This window comes from Miniopterus natalensis, chromosome X (assembly GCF_054644295.1).
Source record: "Miniopterus natalensis isolate mMinNat1 chromosome X, mMinNat1.hap1, whole genome shotgun sequence".
In the NCBI taxonomy this organism is placed as follows: domain Eukaryota; kingdom Metazoa; phylum Chordata; class Mammalia; order Chiroptera; family Miniopteridae; genus Miniopterus; species Miniopterus natalensis.
The window spans coordinates 32,353,603-32,374,334 of NC_142103.1; positions in this window are offsets into that span (position 1 = coordinate 32,353,603).

Consider the following 20,732-nt stretch of genomic DNA (forward strand, 5'->3'; position numbering starts at 1 on the left):
CGCATCCAGAAGATCAATCTTATTTTGAATCACCAGGGAATCTGTCGTGCGTGTTTATTATGGTATTTATCACGCATTGTTACAATTGTGTCTCTCTCCTTACACGTTCGAGTTTCTTGAGATTTTGTTGTTTGTCTTCCCCTTTCCTTCCTCCTTCCATATTCCCCGTGCAATGTCACCCATACCCATGGCTTCAGCTATCACTGTCACCCATAAAACTGATGGCTTTCAAATGCGCAGCTCTAGCCCACATCTCTCTCCTAATCTCCAGGTCCGGAATTCCAGTGGCCCGTAGCGCGCCCTTGCTTGATCGTTTAAAGCTACCCTGGATCTCAGTGTCAGAAACTTCCTGTGTCCCCAACCCCTCTCCCCAACCTGTTCCTTCTTTTCTTTACTTCTAAATGGCGCCACCACGTACTCAGGCGTTGAAACCAGAAACTGAGCAGTCATTCTACAGTCCTTCCCTCATTCAACACTATCAGATATTTTGAGATATTTCGCACATCTCTATTATGGTAGAGCCGAGTCTTAAATAAAGGTATTACTTGCTAAAGGCAAATAATCATAGGTATTGATTCTTTGAAAATGTTCCATGAAGGGATCACTAGAGAGAGGGATGTAGAGAATAGTCTGTTAGTCAAACCGTCACCTTTCATAGCATAAATTATCTAATGTTGAAGATCAATAAATCAGGGAATGGCAGAGCAACATGTTAAAAAATGCCACAAGGATACAATCAACCAAATCCAGGATGTGGGAAATTCTTTGGCACAAATGACCAAGATTATGAAAATAAATAAATAAATGGCATCAGAAAATGAGACAAGGAGAATGTTACCAATTGCTAGAGATTAAAGAAACAATTTCAATATAATGCAATATGCTGATTTTCTTTAGATCCTAATTCAAATAAAAAAAAAAAAGAAGATACTCTGAGGAAATTGAACACGAATTGGGTACTGGATGCTATTAAATTATTGTTATAAAAGTATCGGGATTATGTTTTAGAAATTCTTCTCATCTGACACAGATACATACCTAATTATTTATGAGTAAAAAGATCTGGTGTCAAAGATGTACTTTAAAACACTCCAGGTCAAACCATATACAAAAATTAATTCAAAATGGATAGTAGACCTAAATGTAAAAACCTAAACCATAAAAGTGCTAGAAGAAAACATAGGAAAATTATTTAAAATCAGGTTTGGCAAAGATTCTTTAGCTATGATACCTAAAACAGAATACATAAAATAACAAATCAGTAAATTGGACCTCATCAGCATTAAAATGTTCTGCTATTCAAAAGATATTGTTAGGAAAGTAAAAGGACAAACCAAAGACTGGGAGAAAAATCTTTGCAAAGCATATAGTTGATAAAGGATTGTATGCAGAATATATAAAGAACTCTTAAAATTCAATAATAAGTAAACAAACAATTTGATAATAAAATGAGTGTGAAAAAAGAGTCAACATGGTAGGTCTTATTGCCTACTCCTCATACATCTACAAGACAACCTGGAGTATTACTGATCATTGGATGACTTCTGAAAATGTGGTACTTGGATGGTTCTTTACATTAAGGAGTGAGGGTTTTATTGTGTACACCTGGAACAATGGATCACATTATACTATCTTGCCAGAATTACTCTGCACAAAACTCAAGATTGGTGATATGCAGCTGATTGCATTGTTGGGGTCCTGAGTTCAGGTTGCCATAGCTAGCTGCCTAACACAATATGCCTCGGTCCCCAGCCCTCCATAAAAATCTTGGACTTTGAGACGTGAATGGGCTATACATAGAGTCTTCACGTATGTCCCTGAAGCTCACAGCCAGAAAAAATGTACATCCTATGTGACTCCAGACGGGAAAGGACATGCAAGCCTGTGTCCAACCACTCTGGAATCCACACAATGGATATCTTGTTCCTATTTCTCTTGCTCTTTATACTTTTTCTGTAACAAATATTAGCCATGAGTAAAACCTATTTTGATTCTTGTGACTCCTTCTAGTGAATTAGCAAACTTGAGGGTGGTCTTGAGACCCCTGACATGATAGGAAAAGAATTTAACCAGAAATGTCACCAAAGAAGATATAAGGGTGGCAAATAAGCACATGAATAGCTGCTTCATAACATTAGTCATCTGAGAAATGCAAAATAAACCACACTGAAATGCTATTTTTTACCTAGGAGAATGACTAAAATGAAAAAGATTGATTATACCAAGTGCAAGAATGTAGAGGAATTGAAACACTCAGACACTGCATGTATAAACACAAAATGGTACAATCACTTTGGAAAAACAGTTTGGTAGTTTCTTAAAAAGTTATACAGAGATCTATCATGCAATTCAGACTTTCCACTCCTAGGTATTTACCCAAGAAGAAAGAAAACTTACACATGAATGTTCATAACAGCTTTTTTTGTGATAGCTAAAACCCAGAAACAATCCAAATGTCCATCAGCAGGTGAATGGAGAACCTAATAGTTGTTTATCCATTCAATGGACAACTACTCATCAACTAAAATGAAAGAACTATGGATCCACACAATATGGATAAATCTCAAAATAATTATACTGAATGAAGGAAGCCAAACGAAAGAAGTACATGTTGTATGATTCCACTTGCTTAGAATACTAGAGAATGTCAACTAATCTGTAGTGTCAAAAGCAGATCGGTGGTTCCTGATTGGGGAAGGGGTGTGGGGAGAGGCAGGATATTAAAAACCATTATGGGATAAGGGGTGTTTTTATGACTTTGCAGTGATGGTTTCCCAGGGGTATAAATATTTTAAAATTTATCAAATTGTACACTTTAAATATATGCAATTCGTTGCATCAATTATACAAAAATTATAAAAAGAATAAATGCCATTTATGGAAAAAAAAGAGTGGCCCAGCATCCCAGATTCTACCTTATCCTCTGTGTTCTGAGCAACCTAAATTGTTTGCTTTGTAACCAGTAGAGCAAAGGCACAGTTTCCAGATGTTGAGCAAGGCTCAGGAGCTGGATGTTGGAGCTAAAAGTTAGAGCTGACCCCTGCCCCAGGACTGGTTAGCCAGGGAGATAAAACCTGAAACACAAAGAAACTCGAGGAAAAACAGGGAGATGGGTTCTAGATGGAATAATATTGGCAAAATGTTCATAATGCGTGTAGCTGATGGGATATGAGATTTATTATAGAAAACATGTTATTAGCTTAGCATATGAGTTAACAGAAGAACTAAATACATTTAAAATGGGTTGCCGATTTATTTTTGAAACAAGATGGCCCGTAGGAAACAGCTGCACCTGCCACTTCCCGCAACCACATCAAAATCACAACTAAAACACAAAACCACCGTCACTCAGAGCCTCCTGGGATCCGGCGGCACAGAAGGCCCGCAACCGGGGAGCTGAGGCGGCCCCGAGACCGGGAGGAGGGGCGGGGGCGGGGCGGGCGGGGCCGGATCCCGGAGACAGGCCGCGGGCCACACCCGGGGCCGGGGGGAAACCCGGAGGGAATCTCGGGGTGGGGGTTTCCCGGAGGAGGGAGGGGGCCCAGCCCCCCAGCAGGCCCCAGCCCAGGGCTCCAGGCCGGGAAGGGACGTCCCCACAACTCTGGGCTGTGACACCAGCGGGGACTGTCCCTGAGGGTCTTGGAGGCCGCGGGAGCCCCAGCAGCTCCTCTAAGGGCCCGGCACCGACTCACCCGGACGCTCCCTCTGAGCCCAGCGCCGGGCAGCGGCCTGAGAGGACCCGGGACACTCGGGGGGAACTAACCTGCCTGAGATTCGGGCGAGAGGCGGAGGGCGGCTTCCTCCCGGGCAGAAGGGCTGGCGGAGGCCATGGCTCCTGTGGCGAGTCCTCCCCGCACACAGCCGGCAGGCAGGCGCCATGTTTGAATCGCGAGCACCTGACTCTCACCTTTGGCCCCGCCCCGTGATTCCCGGAGGCCCCGCCCCTCCCCACCTGCAGCTCATCCAGGCCATTTCCAGGGGCTTTTCTGTGCAAGTGGCCTCGAGCCTCATGCTTAGGACTTTCCTAAAATCTCTCAAAAAAGCAGCAGCAGGACCCATACAGCTTGATAATGGGCCCCAAGCCTGGCACTAGCGGCAGCTGCACTGGCTCATAGCCTGGCCTCTCCTGGGCACCGCCAAGCCCAGCACAAGGAGCAGTGAACTACGGTTTGCTGTGTCACTCATGCTGGGTGGCCCTGGGCAGGGCCCTTGCACAGGCTGACTTTGCACCTCCCTGGAGGCCCCAGGGACAGTGCACCTGGTGGTCAGACTCGACCACGCTGGATGACAACCCTACCACATCCACGAGTGACCCTCAAGGGGCACACTTGGTGAACACCAAAGCCCCACTGAAGTCAATCCTGCTCCATAGGGGTGTCTCCAGCACAGCAACTCTTTGGCTGTAGTTGCAGCTGGTCCTCACAGCTGATTGGTCTGGGGGTCAGTTCCTCCCAGGGATGCCAACAGCAACCAAGGCTCAACTACAGCAGGACAGTGCACACAGCCCACAGGGGAGCACCTAGAAGGCCCAGCTCAGGTGACTGGGAGGCTGAGCCACTGGACCCTACAGGACACCCACTACACAAAGCCACTCTACAAATTCCAGGAGACATAGCAGCTCTACCTAATACATAGAAACAAATGCCTGGAAGCAGCCAAAATGTGGAGGCAAAGAAACATGTCACAAAGGAAAGAACAGAAGAAATCTCTAGAAGAGGAACTAAATGAAATAGATCCAAGCAAGCTAACAGATACAGAGCTCAGAATAATGGTTATAAGGATGCTCAAGGATATTAGTAAGAGTATGAAAAAAATAACTGAGAAAATCGATGACATAATAAAGTACCAATGTGAAATGAAGGCTACAGGAACTGAAATGAAGAATAATTTACAGGGAATCAACAGTAGAGTTGAGGATGCTGAGAATCAAATCAGCAATTTGGAACATGAGGAAACAAAAAACACCCAACCAGAAGAGAAAAAAGAAAAAATAATCCAGATATATGAAGATAGCATAAGGAGCCTCTGGAACAACTTCAAGAGGCCCAGCATTCATATTATTGGGATGCCAGAAGTAGAGGAAAGAGAGCAAGAAATTGAAAACCTATTTGAAAAAATAATTACAGAAAACTTCCCCTACCTGAGGAAAGAAATAGACTTACAAGTCCAGGAAGCACAGAGGGTCCCAAACAAGAGGAACCCAAAGAGGCTCACAATAAGACACATCATAATTAAAATGCCAAAGGTTAAAGACAAGGAGAGAATCTTAAAAGCAGCAAGAGAAAAGCAGTTAATTACATACAAGAGAGCACCCATAGGACTGTCAGCTGATTTCTCAACAGAAACCTTGCAGGCCAGAAGGGAGTAGCAAGAAATATTCAAAGTGATGAAAAACATGGAATTACAACCAAGATTACTCTACCCGGCAAAGCTATCATTTAGAATTGAAGGTCAGATAAAGAGCTTCTCAGACAAGGAAAAGCTAAAGGAGTTCATCACCACCAGACCAGCACTACAGGAAAAGTTGAAGGGTCTTCTTTAACAAGAATCTAATGAACAAAAGAATCTGATGAACTAAATAGCTCCAGAGACATTGACGCATGTAACAGATGGTCATAATTCAGAGGAAAGAGGGAAGGGGGGTGGAGGGTGAGAGGAGATTAACCAAGAAGTTATATGCATGTATGCATAACCCATGGACACAGTCAATAACAGGGTGAAGGCCTGGGGAGGTGATGGGAACGAGGTGGATGGGGTCCACTGGGGGGGGGACACTGGGACACCTGTAATACTGTCAACAATAAAGGTGAATTTTTTAAAAATTAAAATGAAAATGAGAAAAATAATAATAAAAATGGTTGCCTACTGGGAATGGAACTGTGGAAAAAAGGGGCAGCCATTCTTTACTTATTAAATTTGTACCCAGCTTGTGTATTGCTTTGTTAAAAATAAAAACAATTTTGCAGAAGGCCAACATCAGGCATATGTAAAAAAGTGTTTTTTCATTATGTGAAGTTACCGAGTTGTACAAATCAGTTAATGATTCATGCAGTAAATTTAGCCATTTTAATAATCACTTGATTTTTGAAAGCTGAAGTTTTTTTTTTTAAAATTTCTGATTTATTCTTATTTTTACAATTTGGTAGAAGAAAAGGAGTCTAAATTTAGAGATAAGTACTCAGATATTTGAAAGCTGTTAGACTTTTCCTTAAGAATGTGTAATTTTGGTTGGGTTTCATGAGATAAAAAGAATTGTTGATAAGTTCCTTATACATATATATCAAATATCTTGTACTTCTAGTTGAGAAGTGTTTTTATTATATTCTACATTACTATTTTCCTTCCTTACATAATGCAAGAAAAATTTCAGAACAGGAGGGAATTCAAAAAAGGAAAAAGAATATCTTTATACTCTCTCTCCTTATGACTCTACTTTGGGGGAAACTTTGAACACTGTAAAGGAAATTTTGTGTGTGTGTGTGAGAAGTTTCTTTTAAATTTGTTTTATTGTTGAGAGTATTACAGATGTCCCCCATTTCCCATCCTTTACTCCTCTCCCACCCCACCCCAGGCCTTCACCTGTCTATTGTCTGTGAAGGAAATTTAAAAAATATATGTTTTAAAGTCCATAAATTTGGGAAACTTGAGGTTCTGAGAATTCAGAAAAGGGTCCTGAATTCATAGTGAATTTGAGAAGATTGCTCCAAATGGTACCCTAATGGACTAAAGGAATTAGTTGCTGGTAAACCTAAGAAGAACACAGGAAATGCCATATTGGGTCAAGTCAGTGACTCCAAGATACCAAGGAACATTTTGGTGGAAGAATGCTGTGTTTTTCCTCCAAAGTAATAGCCTCAAAATAATTTTTATAACACCCTGAATATCCTAAAATAGCCCTTGAGGTGTTATTAGTGATCGGCAATCAATGAGTGTTCCTAAATCTTGCTTTGACCTATTTGGAGTGGAGGCTGTGCAGAGTGCTAAGGGCACAAGCTGCAGTCAAACAACCGTGGGTTGGAATCTTAGATCTTGGACAAGTAATTTTTCTAAACTTCATTCTTGTCATCTGTAAAATGCAGATAACTAAAGTAGCTCTTCAGAAATGTACTGTGAGTATTCAATGAGAGGATTCATGCAAATCATTAAGCATAGGGCCTGACAATCACTGCATAGTAACTCATTGTTATTTTGAATTTTCAGCCTGCACGATTTCTTAGTGTTTTCTATCATTTGTATCAAGTCCATTCTGTTAATTAAAAGAAAATTTGTTTTTCATAATCAGGGCTGAGCTTTAAAAAGGTGAATTATTTGATCACCTACATGGTATGACTTTAAGAGTGTCAGAAAGATTCCAACCCCCTGGCTCTCCCTCCCTCCACATAAACACAGCCGGCTCTTCTACCCACTTTCATTCCACCAATAAAGCTCCATTTTTTTTTATTGACTTTTGTCAAAATTCAGGGGTTGTCAGGGTGGATATTTTTGTACGTTTCAACAATAGACCGAATGAAGAATCTAAGGCTAACTGTGATTCTCTGGGCAGGAGTGATTAGGAAAGGCACTGAATGGAGGAGAGTGAGGCAGGGAATACGAGTAACTACCAGGGAACTAGAACCCTCCCCTCCTTTCTGTCATGGCTAGGGAAGCAGTTAGTAAAGTGCACTCTCCTCAACAGGCCTGCTGATAAGAATCATCTGGGTCATACAAATATACAATGGAATATTACTAGGCCATGAGAAAGAATGATAGTTTACATTGTGACAGCATGGATGGACCTAGAGGGTATTGTGCTAAGTGAAATAAGCCAGTCAGAGAAAGACAAATGCCATATGATTTCACTTATATGTGGAATCTAAAGAACAAAAGAAACAAACAAAATTGAAACTGGCTCATAGACACAAAGAACAGACTGATGGTTGCTAGAGGGGAGGGGGTTGGTGGACCAAGAGAAAAAGGTGAAGAAACTGAGAAGTACAGATTGGTAGTTATAAAGTAGTCATGGGGATGTAAAGTACAGCATAGGGAATATAGTCAATAATATTGTAATAACTATGGATGGAGCCAGGTGGGTGCTGGAAATACCGAGGGGGGGGAATCACTTTGTAAAGTATATAGTTGTCTAACTACTATGCTGTACACTTGAAACCAGTACAAAATAATATTGAATGTAAACTGTAATTGAAAGAAAAAAGAATTTCACTGTAAAAAAATAAAAAAATTCACTCAATAAAACCATTGATTGGCCCTGGCCGGTATGACTTCATGGTTAGAGTGTTGGCCCGTGCATGCACCAAAAGGTCTCGGGTTTGATTCCTGGTCAAGGGCACATAATCTGGGTTGCAGGTTTGATCCTCAGCCAGGGGTTGGGGGTATGTGCGGGAGGCAACTCCTGTGTCTCTCTCCCATACATGTTTCTCTCTCTCCATCTCCTTGCCTCCCTCCCTTCCACTCTCTAAAAATAAATGGAAAAAATATCCTCAGGTGAGGGTTAACCAACCAACCAAACAAGAACAAAAAAGAAAGAAAAGAATCATCTGGGTCACTTGTTAAACAAACCAGACTCCTAGGCTGTGCCCTGGGATTTGGTAATTTTAGCGAGGAGTTAAGGAATCTGGGGATTCTTAAGACCTGGCATGTTTGAAAAAAGCTGGAGAGCTCAGGAGCCCAGGCTTTGGAATCAGACAACACCTAGGTTAAAATCGTAACTCTCTCCTTAGGGATGACTGATCCTGAAGTTAATCAACCACCTGAAACCTTGGTTTCTATCTCCATAAAATGTTTGGAGATTAAATACATTCATGCCTACAAGACATGTGTCTCACAGTAGACACTGAAAAGACAGTTGGCGTTGTTATTATTACGTGTCTTTAGTTCCATTTCATTTATACTTATATGTGAATCCTTAGAGTCTCCTGGGCAAGGTGCCAAAATGGTAAATGATTTTATAGAACTTTTCATTTGCTTTCTAATATATTCTTATCTTTGAAGCCAGAGTTAGAGAAATTAACATTGTTATTATGATTAGCTGTTGTGAGTCACCTTGTATACCTTTATGCCTTACCATGGAAATTAAGAATTTGGAGTATCTGAAGATTGCTATTCAAACCCTTCACTATGGGCACTGATGCCACCTGTCCCTGGAAAGTTGAGTTCCAACTTGAAAAGGCCCAATAACACCCTACTTTGAGTTACAGTTGAAGCAAGGCCTCGAAAGAGCTTCAGAGACTCACTTCCAGGTAAGAAGGGGGGCAGTGTCAGAGAAATGGAAATGGATAGAGGAAGACTATGCAGGGCAAACGGCAAAGGCATACTGATAATAACAAGGAAAGGATCGTGAAAAAGAGACAAACAGATAGATGGTGTCAGATAGAGGAAGAGGAGGGACTAGGAGGCACAGAGAGACAAAGAGAAAGCTACAGGGAGAGCTAGACATAGAGAAAGACAAGCACAGATAGAAAGATAAAGAGAATAAGACAAGCGCTAGAATGGATGCTTCTCTTTTATTAATAAAAGTAGGTTTAATTTAGGGAATTTCCCTAGGAGTTAAGGGCAAATTCATTTATTCAACATAATTTTAAAGTAATTACTATGGCAAAGGTGCTGCTAGGCCTTGTGTGGCACTACAAGCCTCCCATCCCTTAGGTGGGGGAAGAGTGCGGTAAGGCAGAATCTGATAAGGGTCACGAAAAATGCAAAGTGCTTCTTAGTCCAGGGAAGGAAAGAATGTATTGAATTGGAGTCTGGGGGTGGAGGGTTGCAGCAGTGGATCTGGACTCTGAAGGATGAATAGGATTTAACAGAAGGAAGGGGAAGACATTTTCAAGCAATAGGAAGGGCACTAGCAAAAACTTGGAGCAAGGGAAACAAGAGGCATGTTCAGGAAAGAAAGAATGGTAGGGGAATAGTGAGAGAAAGCAAAAAAGTCATTTTGTGTGCAGGAGGAGTGGTTGAAGGTAGCCGGGGGACAAGTGAGGGATTTGGGGTAAGGGACTAACCAGTTTGTGGATGGGAAGAATTAAGAGGAGGGGGTTAGGAACCTGGAAGTGAAGAAGTGTAGACTGTTTCAGGAGGTGGGTCCCATCAACTGTCACCTGAACATCTCTCCCTCTCTGTCCCCCAGTGTCCTAGTCATTACTGCTCAATCAGTAATAGTCTACAGTCTTGATTAAAGGTAGAAGATAAATTCCAGGGAGGATCTGAAGACAACCTGTAGATTTCTAATTGGGAGGATGGTAATGTCATTAACAGAAATTGGTTTGGAGGAGGTAGGTTTAGTTTTTGATATGTAGTGTTAGAGATGCTAGCGCAATATTTCAGTGATGTCCAGGAGGTGATTGCATTGTGGATCTGGACATTTGGAGCGAGTTTGGTGCTAGAAAGCCTGGAGGTGAATTTTGATGTGTTCCGGGAGATTCACTGAAATGGGCTCTGTGGGCAGAGTTCTTATACATTTCCTTTTAACCCTGAGTTCTTTTTCAGTTAGCCTCTGGAACCATGTGTTAAGATATCGTGATTCTCAGTAGCAGATTTAAATTAGTTTTGCCCTTCTACTTGATTGTCACTTCCACTCCAAAGACACCCTTCTTTTTTTTCTTTTTTAAATATATCTTTATTGATTTCAGAGAGAGGAAAGGAGAAGGAGGGAGAGAGAGAGAAACATCAATGATGAGAGAGTCATCGATCAGCTGCTTCCCGCACACCCCTGACTGGGGATCGAGCCTGCAACCTGGGCATGTGCCCTGATCAGGAATCGAACCGCAATCTCCTGGATCCTAGGTCGACGCTCAACCGCTGAGCCACGCCCAGCCGGGCAAAGACACACTTCTAGACCCAGAGGGAAAAGAGAGGGGGAATAGACAGTCATGAGATATAGGCAGTGGCATGAGGTGATGTGTTCTCTTTTTCCTAGGAGAGCATGGCACCTCCCTGCCTAGATGGGTTACTCCAACTGATAAGCACAGAGTAATCAGCAGATGGTGTGAGAATACATGTGACAACGTGAGATGGCTCTGTGTCTATTCATGCTGTCCTACTTTGCTCCTGGAGCTTGGAAGAGGGTATTCTGATGATTTTTTTAAAAAAATCCTCACCTGACGATATGTTGTGTGTTTTTTTAAATTGATTTTTAGAGAGCTAGGAAGCAGGAGGGAGGGAGAGAGAGAGAGAGAGAGAAAGAGAGGGAGAGAGAGAGAGAGAATCATCGATCGGTTGCCTCTCATATGCGCCCCTGATAGTGGCAGAGGGCACGTAAAAGAAATAGAGCCACAGTTGTTTACAGACCCTGGGAAACTGAGGGATGTGTTGCAAGAAGGAAAACAAGGCTGTAAAAAGAAATACATTTTGAGAACAGGCCAAGGACAGGACATGCTTTGATTTGGTTGCTGTGCCTGGACCCTGTCTCCCTTCGGGAGTTTGCCTCAGGAACACTGACCATTCTCTGGTCCCAGGAACAGGCTGATCTGTTTGTAACATCGTAGGAGATTAGCCACCTGGTTATCACACTTTGAGCTCCTGAAGGCCAGACTACAGACCCTGCCCTCCCCTTTCCCTGCTACACTTGTAGCTTGAAGCTGCATGTAGTCATCTTCTCCCTCACTGGTATATAATCAGCCAACTGGCGAGGGGGGTCAGAGCAGAATTTCCACGGTGATCGACTGCTCTCCTCATACTGCTGACATTATTGGAATAAACGCTCATATATGATTCAACCCTGTCTCTGCTTAATTTGGCTCAAGTAGTGACAGGCGGCCTCAGACCCATTGTGTCAGGTTTCACCCAGACTGGGGACGAAACCCGCAACCTTGGTATGTGCCCTGACCATGAATCAAACCTTTGGCCTTTTAGTGTACTGGGCGATGCTCTAACCAACTGAGCTACCCGGCTAGGGTGTATTCTGATGCATTTTACAGAACTGACAGACAAGTTAAAATGACTGAGGACAGAATCCTACTGCCTCCACATGGGTAATTACTTCTTCCTCAGCCCTTCATAACCCGGGGCTGGGGAAGGGGTGTGATTTGCTGTGAATATAGAGGGCGCGAGGCCAGATACAGAAACACTTGCTTATCTCAGGACTTGTCATCGCCTGCCTTTCACCATGGTATCTTTTCATTCCCTCTGCCTTTCTTCCATAATATTGCAAACGTTTGCTTCTCTCCATCCCCAAGACCTGTAGAGTGTTTACTCCAACCACATTCAGTGGAAAGTATCCCTTATGCATGGAAAAAAATGTGTGCAGCCCGACCGGGCGTGGCTCAGCGGCTGAGCGTCGACCTAGGATCCAGGCGATCGGGGTTTCAATTCCCGGTCAGGGCACATGTCCAGGTTGCGGGCTTAATCAATGACTCTCTCATCATTGATGTTTCTATCTCTCTCTTTCTCTCTCCCTCTCCTTTCCTCTCTCTGAAATCAATAAATATTTATTTTTAAAAAAAATGTGTGCAGCTTTGTTCTTTAAAACCTGTAGACTCCAGAAATGGGGAACAGGTGGCTGGATCTTCTGTTTCACTCTGCTGGCTGCTGGATACCTTGAAGCGGTTGATCTAGTGCAGTGGGTCTCAACTGTTAAAATGCATCCGAATGGCCTAGGAGAGGCTTTCAAGTATACAGATGTCCAGGCCCCCTTTATAATTCCTTTGGTTTTGGCAGTGGGACCCTTGCATGTTTAACAAGTTCCCTGAGTGATTCTTTTTTTTAATTAAAAAAAAATATATATATCTCTATTGATTTCAGAGAGAGGAAGGGAGAGGAAGAGAGAGAGAGAAATATTAATGACGAGAGAGTCGCTGATTGGCTGCCTCCTGCACGCCCCTGACCAGGGATCAAGCCCACAACCCTGGCATGTGCCCTGACCCAGAATCGAACCGCAATCTCCAGGATCCTAGGCCCATGCTCCACCACTGAGCCATGCCCAGCCGGGCCTGAGTGATTCTTATTCACATTAAATGTGTTACGAGCAAATATAATTATTCATATCCATTTGGCTCCTACAGGCTTTAGGACTTTTACCCTAATTGTATCAGCACATCCATCAATTTAGTGTAGCAAGAGATTCACAAAGAGGACCATGTTAAAATGCTTATTCTCAGGCCCCATCCCATAGCTACTCTATCGGACTCTCTGGGAACAGGGCCCCTGGGACCTGCCACTTTACAGACAACACAGTTACTGGCAGTGCACTAATCCATAAACCACACTTTGAGGAACACCGATCCGAGCCTGGGACGTTCAAGTTGGCCTCTGTTGGCAGGAGTGAGGCGGTTTGCCGCACAGTGGAAAGAGGAGGTAGATTCGATCAGCTGTTCACTGCAGTTCAGTGGACCAAAAAGGTCATGGTTGGAGTCTCAGCTTCAGTAATGTCCTCAGCTGTGGTTCCAGCCTAGGTAAATGAGGCCAGATGACAGCTGGAGAAGACAGCTAATTAATTCAACTCGGTCCAAGGTCAGGCCCCTAGCCGGCAGGCACGAGTTCTTTTTTTAGTTGGTAAATATGAATGGGAGGGATAGGAAAGATCTGAAATATAAGCACTTCTCCTTTGACTTCTTCAAGCCCCTCTTCTTGTTTATTTCTCTCTGGGCTTAAGTAGTTTCCTCTGTAACAGTAACTCCTGGATATTATTCATCGTTAAATTATGTCAGGAATGCATTTGAAATGCAAGAACAAGGTGTACAATGTGGACACTGTTTGCAAAGGCACTTAGGCGTTTTTTTAAGTGAGGGAGGAATATTTTTCAGTGATAGTTGGAAAATGAAGGAAATGTTTCTATTTGTCATACTGTGTGTTTTGTGAAACCATGGCATTATTTTATAGGAAGTGTCCGTCACCTGCGGAAAGCCAGGTAAGGTAGGACTGGTTGCTTTTCTATTAATGGGGTAGCCAGAGGGCATAGCTCCTACTGGCAGTTGAAACTGAGTTTGAGCCTGGCTGGGCATGGCTCAGAGGTTGCGCACTGACCTGGGATCCAGGCGATCGGGGTTCGATTCCCGGTCAGGGCACATGCCCGGGTTGCGGGCTCCATCCCCAGCAGGGGGCGTGCAGGAGGCAGCCGATCAATGACTCATCACTGATGTTTCTCTCTCTCTCTCCTCTCCCTTCCTCTCTCTGAAATCAATAAAGATATATTTAATAAATAAATAAATAAATAAAAATAAAATATATCTCTAACTTGTACTTAAAAAACAAAGAAATTGAGTTTGAGATTTCCCATTTACTGTGGTTTTCTATTGTTATTTAAGCCTTTGACTGGTAATTATTACTGAGACTGTTGTCTCCCCTTCAGGCAACTATATAATAAGCTTCCTGAGGGCAGACGCCTTATCTCAGATTTCTCTATCTAGCACAGGATGTTGCATTTAGCAGGCTCTCAGTAAAGATTTAACTGATGTGAGAGGAATGAAAGGATCTCACAGGTCCACTCCACTGTGCTTAGTTGTATTCTAAGACAGAGCAGCATAGGATAAGGGATGGTACAATTTTGGCAAATCTGCCCCAGCACTTGCTATTTATATTATGCACCCTTAAGCTGTGATTTTTTTTTTTTTTATAAATATATCTTTATTGATTTCAGACAGAGGAAAGGAGAGGGAGAGAGAGAGGAGATAGAAACATCAATGAGAGAGTCATTGATCGGCTGCCTAGCCCGCAACCCGGGGCCTGTGCCCTGACTGGGAATCGAACCCTGATCTCCTGGATCCTAGGTCGACGCTCAACCGCTGAGCCACGCCCGGCTGGGCAAGCTGTGATATTTAGAGCTGATTATAGCTGAATCGTTATTAGCAAAATGGGTGGAGTGCTAAGAACATTAGCAGGTCTCATTCACAAGAGTTGAAGAGAAGAAATCATCCTTGGGCTGTGTAATGATAAAACTAGTGTCTAGGCCCCAGTGTGTGAGGCATAGAAACTTGAATGAGAATGAATCTGCCCACTTCCACAATATTTGTTAGACATGAATTATCTGCTACCTACCTGTAGACATATTTTTTCAGGGGAATCTGTGTATAAGCATCCTAGGAGTAAGGAGAAATTGTTCCCTGTAGAGACAGCAGGGCAGAGAGGTGGAGCCATCCATATGTAAAGAGAAGAATTTGACTTTACATATGTTGGTATTTCATAAAAAGCAGATATGTTAGATTTTTTGTCTTCTTAAATTTATCTTTATTGTTGAAAGTATTACAAATGTTCTCCCTTTTCCCCTATTGATCCCTTCCACCCTGTACCCCTCCCCCCAGGCCTTCACCACACTATTGTCTGTGTCCATGGGTTATGCATATATGCATATAAACTCTTATGTTAATCTCTCCCCACCCACCCCCACCTTCCCTCTGAAATTCCTCAGTCTGTTCCATGCTTCTATGTCTCTGGATCAATTTTGTTCATTGGTTTATTTTGTTCATTAGATTCCACCTATGAGTAAGATCATGTGACACTTGTCTTTTTCTGACAGACTTATTTTCACTTAGCATAATACTCTGTAGGTCCCACTATGCTGTCTCAAAGGGTAAGGGATCCTTTTTTACAGCTGCATAGTATTCCATGGTGTAAACGTCTGAGAATATGCTTGATATGATTTCAATCTTCTTGAACTTGTAGAGACTTGTTTTGTGTCCTAACATGTGTTCTATTTTTGAGAATATCCCATATACACTTGAGGAGAATGTCTATTCTGCAGCTTTGGGGTGGAATGTTCTGGAAATGTCATTTTTTTGTCTTCTTACTGATACTTCCACTTTACTAATAATCGCCACTGGGGAAAACAAGGTAGTTGACTATTCTAAAAAGCATGAAGCTTACACTTTCCTGCCGCTACAACCATAAATCTGAAGTAGAAAGGCTGCTAGTAGCCACCACTTGTATGAAAAAGAAAAATGCAGTTGTTAACTTCCTAAGACTTTTAAGAAACAGAAAGCATTATGCAAATTAGTTGAGGCAATTCTGTATTTAATAGTTTGGTTTCACCCGGCTGGCATGGCTCAGTGGTTGAGTGTTGACTCATGAACCAGATCGGGGTTCGATTCCCGGTCAGGGCACAGGCCCGGGCTGCGGGCTCGATCCCAAGCAGGGGGCGTGCAGGAGGCAGCCGGTCAATGACTCTCTCTCATTGATGTTTCTCTCTCTCTCTCCCTCTCCCTTCCTCTCTGTGAAATCAATAAAAACATATTTTAAAAAAACACAAAAAAGATTATGGGTCCAGAATTAGGGATGAAGTTGAACCCAAGGGCAGAAATACAGTGGCTTCAGCTATTAGGACTAGTTAGCTGTTGGGGTTCTAAGCTAGATACTAAGATTAGTATATTCCTGTGCTAACTTAATTTAGATAGATGCCTACTGCCATTTCCCAACACAGAGGAAAATTTAATCTTTATGTCCTAAATGTTGCAACTTGCTCATGCAATCTCATCTTAAAGTGAGTTCTGTTACATATTCATCCAACGAGCATTTATTAAATGACTACTATATTTCAGAAACTGTGGAGTACCAAGATGAAAAAAACAGCCATTGGCCTTAAAAATGTAGTTTCGTGAAGGAGCAAACATCTAAACGGATGATCACATTATAGCATGCTAAAAGCGTAAGAAATAGAGGTAGCTTTCATTCATTCATTCACTCAGTCAGTTAGTCAACCATATGTATTGAGTGCCTTCTATTTTCCAGATACTAGCCTGGGAACACAGAGGAAGACCCTGAGCCTAAACTTGTGGTGGCATGGATAGCTTCCAAGAGAAGGGGAAGCTTGATCTGAATCTTATAAGAGGCAACCAGGTAAAATAACGTGGCAGTGTTCATTCTTTCCTCCTTGCATACAAACAGAACCATTTTTTTTTTTAAATCTTCACCCAAGGGTATTTTTTCTATTGCTTTTCAGAGAGAGTGGAAAGCAGAGAGAAATAGAGAAACTTCAATGTGAGAAGAGACACATCGATTGGTTGCCTCCTACACATGCCCCGACCAGGGCCAGGGTTCGAGCCTGCAACCGAGTTATGTGCCCTTGGCTGGAATTGAACCCGGGACCCTTCAGTCCTTGGGCTGACACTCCAGAAACTGAGCCAAACCAGCTAGGGCCAGGGCCCTGTATTTTTTGAGGCAGCATTGTATCTAGTTAAAAGCTACTTACCCTTCCATATACCATTCCAGGTGTGAGTGACCATGTAAGTGAAAGTCTATTGGATGGGGCTTTGTTGAAAATCATTTTTTCCTGATGAAAACAAACTTAACTGATAGGTTTTACACTCTTCCCTTTCTTCATGCTTGGCATGCAGGTATGGGACCTAGAGAAGGAATCATCATCTGGCAGCCATGAGTACCAGAGCCTCATCACAATAATGGTAAAATAAAATAAAAAATAGTAGGAGTCTGGGTCCCTGATGATATTATGCAACTTCTATTTCCTGTGGACTTTTGTGTAAGCTATTGTAGTCACTTTTTTATTCTGTGCCCTTAAGCACAATTCTAAACAATAGAAAGAGTACTGGGCTTTGGTCTAGAGAGTATAAGAGAAATTTCCCAGACATAGGAAACAATGGCTTGTACAGAGGTGTGGAGACAGACGCCTTCAAGAAAAAGGAACTGTAAGGAGACCAAACTGGTTGGAGTTATGAAGGAAAAGTGGCCAGAGATGAATTCGGAGAGGTAAATAAAGACCAGTTCCTTGGAACCCATAATTAAAGAGTGTGGGCTTTGTTGTAAAGGCAGAGACAGTCTCTTATAGATTTTTAAATAACCTACTGTTTTGCATTTTAAAGGGAACATTTTGTTAGGCTATTTAGGAGTGTTTGGGAGAGGAGAGACTAGATAGGAGATTTATAATCCTTAAGGTGATTGAAAATCAAAACTAAGGTAGTAGAAATGGGAATTGATGGACAAACTTGGGGTTTCTAATTCTAGGTCTCTAGAAGAGATTCAAACTATATCAGGGAGGTTGAATCAACAGAAACTGGACGTGTGAATCTAAAGGGAAGACCATCTCAACGAAGATTCTGGGGTTTCTGTCCTGGGTGACCAGCTGGTTCACCAAGGTAGGCGCTACAGGAGGAGATGAAGGTTACTCACCCGAGCTCTGGGAGCCCTGTTGCCAAAGCACATTTAAGTATTCTTGCCAATTGGAGCGGGATCTCCTACAAGTAGTGACACTGCGGCCCTCAGCTCCTAAAGATGACATTTCTAATAAGCTTCCTATCTTCAGAGAATTCCTAAGAAGACAGAGATAACGGCATTTTACCTTGACACAATACTATGTTTAATATTTCTTAGAACACTGTGAGAGGAAAAAAAACCCAAAATATAGCGACAGAAATAACAGCGCCAAGACAGCCGCACTAGAGGAACCACAGTCATGTTCTGTTTGTCTCTCTCTTTCCCTTCAGCCCAGCGCGGAGCTCGGTAAGGAGAAAATGATCGATGGGAGAGTCAGAGGGAGAGAAATGTGCCATCAGAGACATTTAGCAGATGTTATTTTAATGTGTCTGACATAGCTCTGCATAGTTTTACACCTTTGTGAGTTTACTGTGATAACGGCGGCGGGGAGATGCACGCTCCAGGCGCAGCTGAGTAATGATACAATTTTGCGTTTTACTTGATTCTTCCATTAAACTCTTTTCACAAAGTCTGTGCTCCTTCGATCCAGCCTAAGGCGCACTCGCCTTAAAAGGCCCTAGAGTAGGGGGGGGCGATGCAGACGACCCCCATTCTTTTCTGCCTAGATGCCCTCTCTTTGGTTGGGCCCAGTCTGGATAGAGGGCAGAGGAAGCTGGCACGTGTTACCAACACGGCGACCACGGTGTTGTCCAAAGGCAAGTGGCAATGAGTGGAAGGGGTTGGTGGCGCTTGAACTCCTGCGCCTGACTGCACGAACCGGGAGCCCGTGTTTGGACAAAGTCACTAGAGAACAGTAATCATTCGTCCCATTAATCATTCGTCCCATCGTAGGATCTGGCTTCTAGCAACTACCTTCTGAATGAAATGAACCTAAAGGAGGCACTTAAGGAAGCCCTGGCCAGTGTGGCTCAGATGGTTGGAGTGGCATCTCCTACACCAAAGGGTGACTGGTTGGATTCCTGGTCAGGGCACATACCCGGGTTGCGGGTTTAATCCCTGCTTGGGGCTCATACAGGAGGAAGCCAATAGATGTTTCTCACATCGATGTTTCTCTCTCTCTCTCTCTCTTCTCTCTAAAAAAAATCAATTAAAAAAATGACACTTAAAAGACTTAGAAAAGCTGCTATTCTTAAATAGTGGAAGACTGCTTCTAATCCATGGGAGGATATTGGTGATGGTAGAAAAACAGATATTGGTGAAATAACTAGGTTCTTAGGAGCTGAGAAATCTGGATTAGGAAGCTGTTGACTGGTCGCTCCAGCTGGGTCAGGAAAACCTGAAAAAGAAAGGAGCACTTGACAAAATTTTTTTCTTTTTGGAGGCCACGCTCGCAACTTTGTAAAACAGCCTTTGAAATGAAGTCAGACGCTAGGATAGTATTTGCTAAAGGATCATTTCAAGGCCTGGAGCCCGAGGCATCGAAGGTATTTTTAGTTACCTGTTTAATTCGCATTTTTCTGCCCCGGCGCCCACCACCGAGGGGAAGCATGAATCCCACCCCCGGGGACTGGACAATAAAACACTCCAAGGGGATTTGTCTCCTGATCCCACACATCCACCTGCTACCCAAAACGCCAAGGACCCCTTCGCATTCAGCTCTCCCCTTGCCCAACCACAACCTCGGCACAGATGGTTTTCAGACAAGTGCGTGATCTTTATTTGATTTACCTCAATTATTGTTTCTACCTGTCACTTCCTCGGGTACTTTGTGGAATCTCAGACTGTTTTAGCGCCAAAGCAGGTTCGTTATATATCAGTGCAGAATGAAAGGCTCGCCCATCAGAAAGGTGGGAGGGAAGTGGGTGTCTGGCTATGAAGGCATTTTAGTGATTTGGGGCCAGACCAGGTGGTCAGCCAGCGGCCGTAATGTCAGAAGATGCGCGCTCTTGACACTTTGTATGGAAGCGGGAAGGCCAGGGAGAAGCAATGATGACTTCGGAGGAGTGTCACAGAAAGGAAAAGAGCAGAAATGAAGCTGAGCTCATAGAAATGGCCTCTAATTTGCCTTTCATTATATGTAAAGGCTCCACAGTGCCATCTGACATTTCTTTTGTTTTCTTTTTTTTAAAGATGGAAGATTTTTTTTTTTTAATATATCTTTATTGATTTCAGAGAGAGGAAGGGAAAGGGAGAGAGAGAGAGAAACATCCATGATGAGAGAGTCAAGGATCGGCTGCCTCCCGGGCGCCCCCTGCTGGGGATCGAGCCCGCAACCCGGGCCTGTGCCCTGACCGGGAATCGAACCCCGATCCCCTGGATCCTAGGTCGATGCTCAACCGCTGAGCCACGCCCGGCTGGGCTGACATTTCTACCAGAAGAAATGGTAAATAAAAAGTATGAATAATTTTCATTTATAGGTACACTTTATACCCCAAACATGGAAAGCAGCCCATCTGAGACTGAGCGCGCTTACAACTTCAGCGAATTCGGGATCGACTGGACTGTGAACTCACCTTGAAAGAGCCTATTTGTTTCAAAGTCATGTTATTTGCCTTTGTAAGAAAAAAAAAAAAATAAGCAAAGGAGTTTAAAAGGAAGTTGTGAGATGTTCAAGCTTTAAGAATTTGACAAGTTCAAGAGGTAAAAAGAGTATTCAACTTTTTTTTTTACACTGTCTGGGGGGTGTTTATAATATTCTTTTA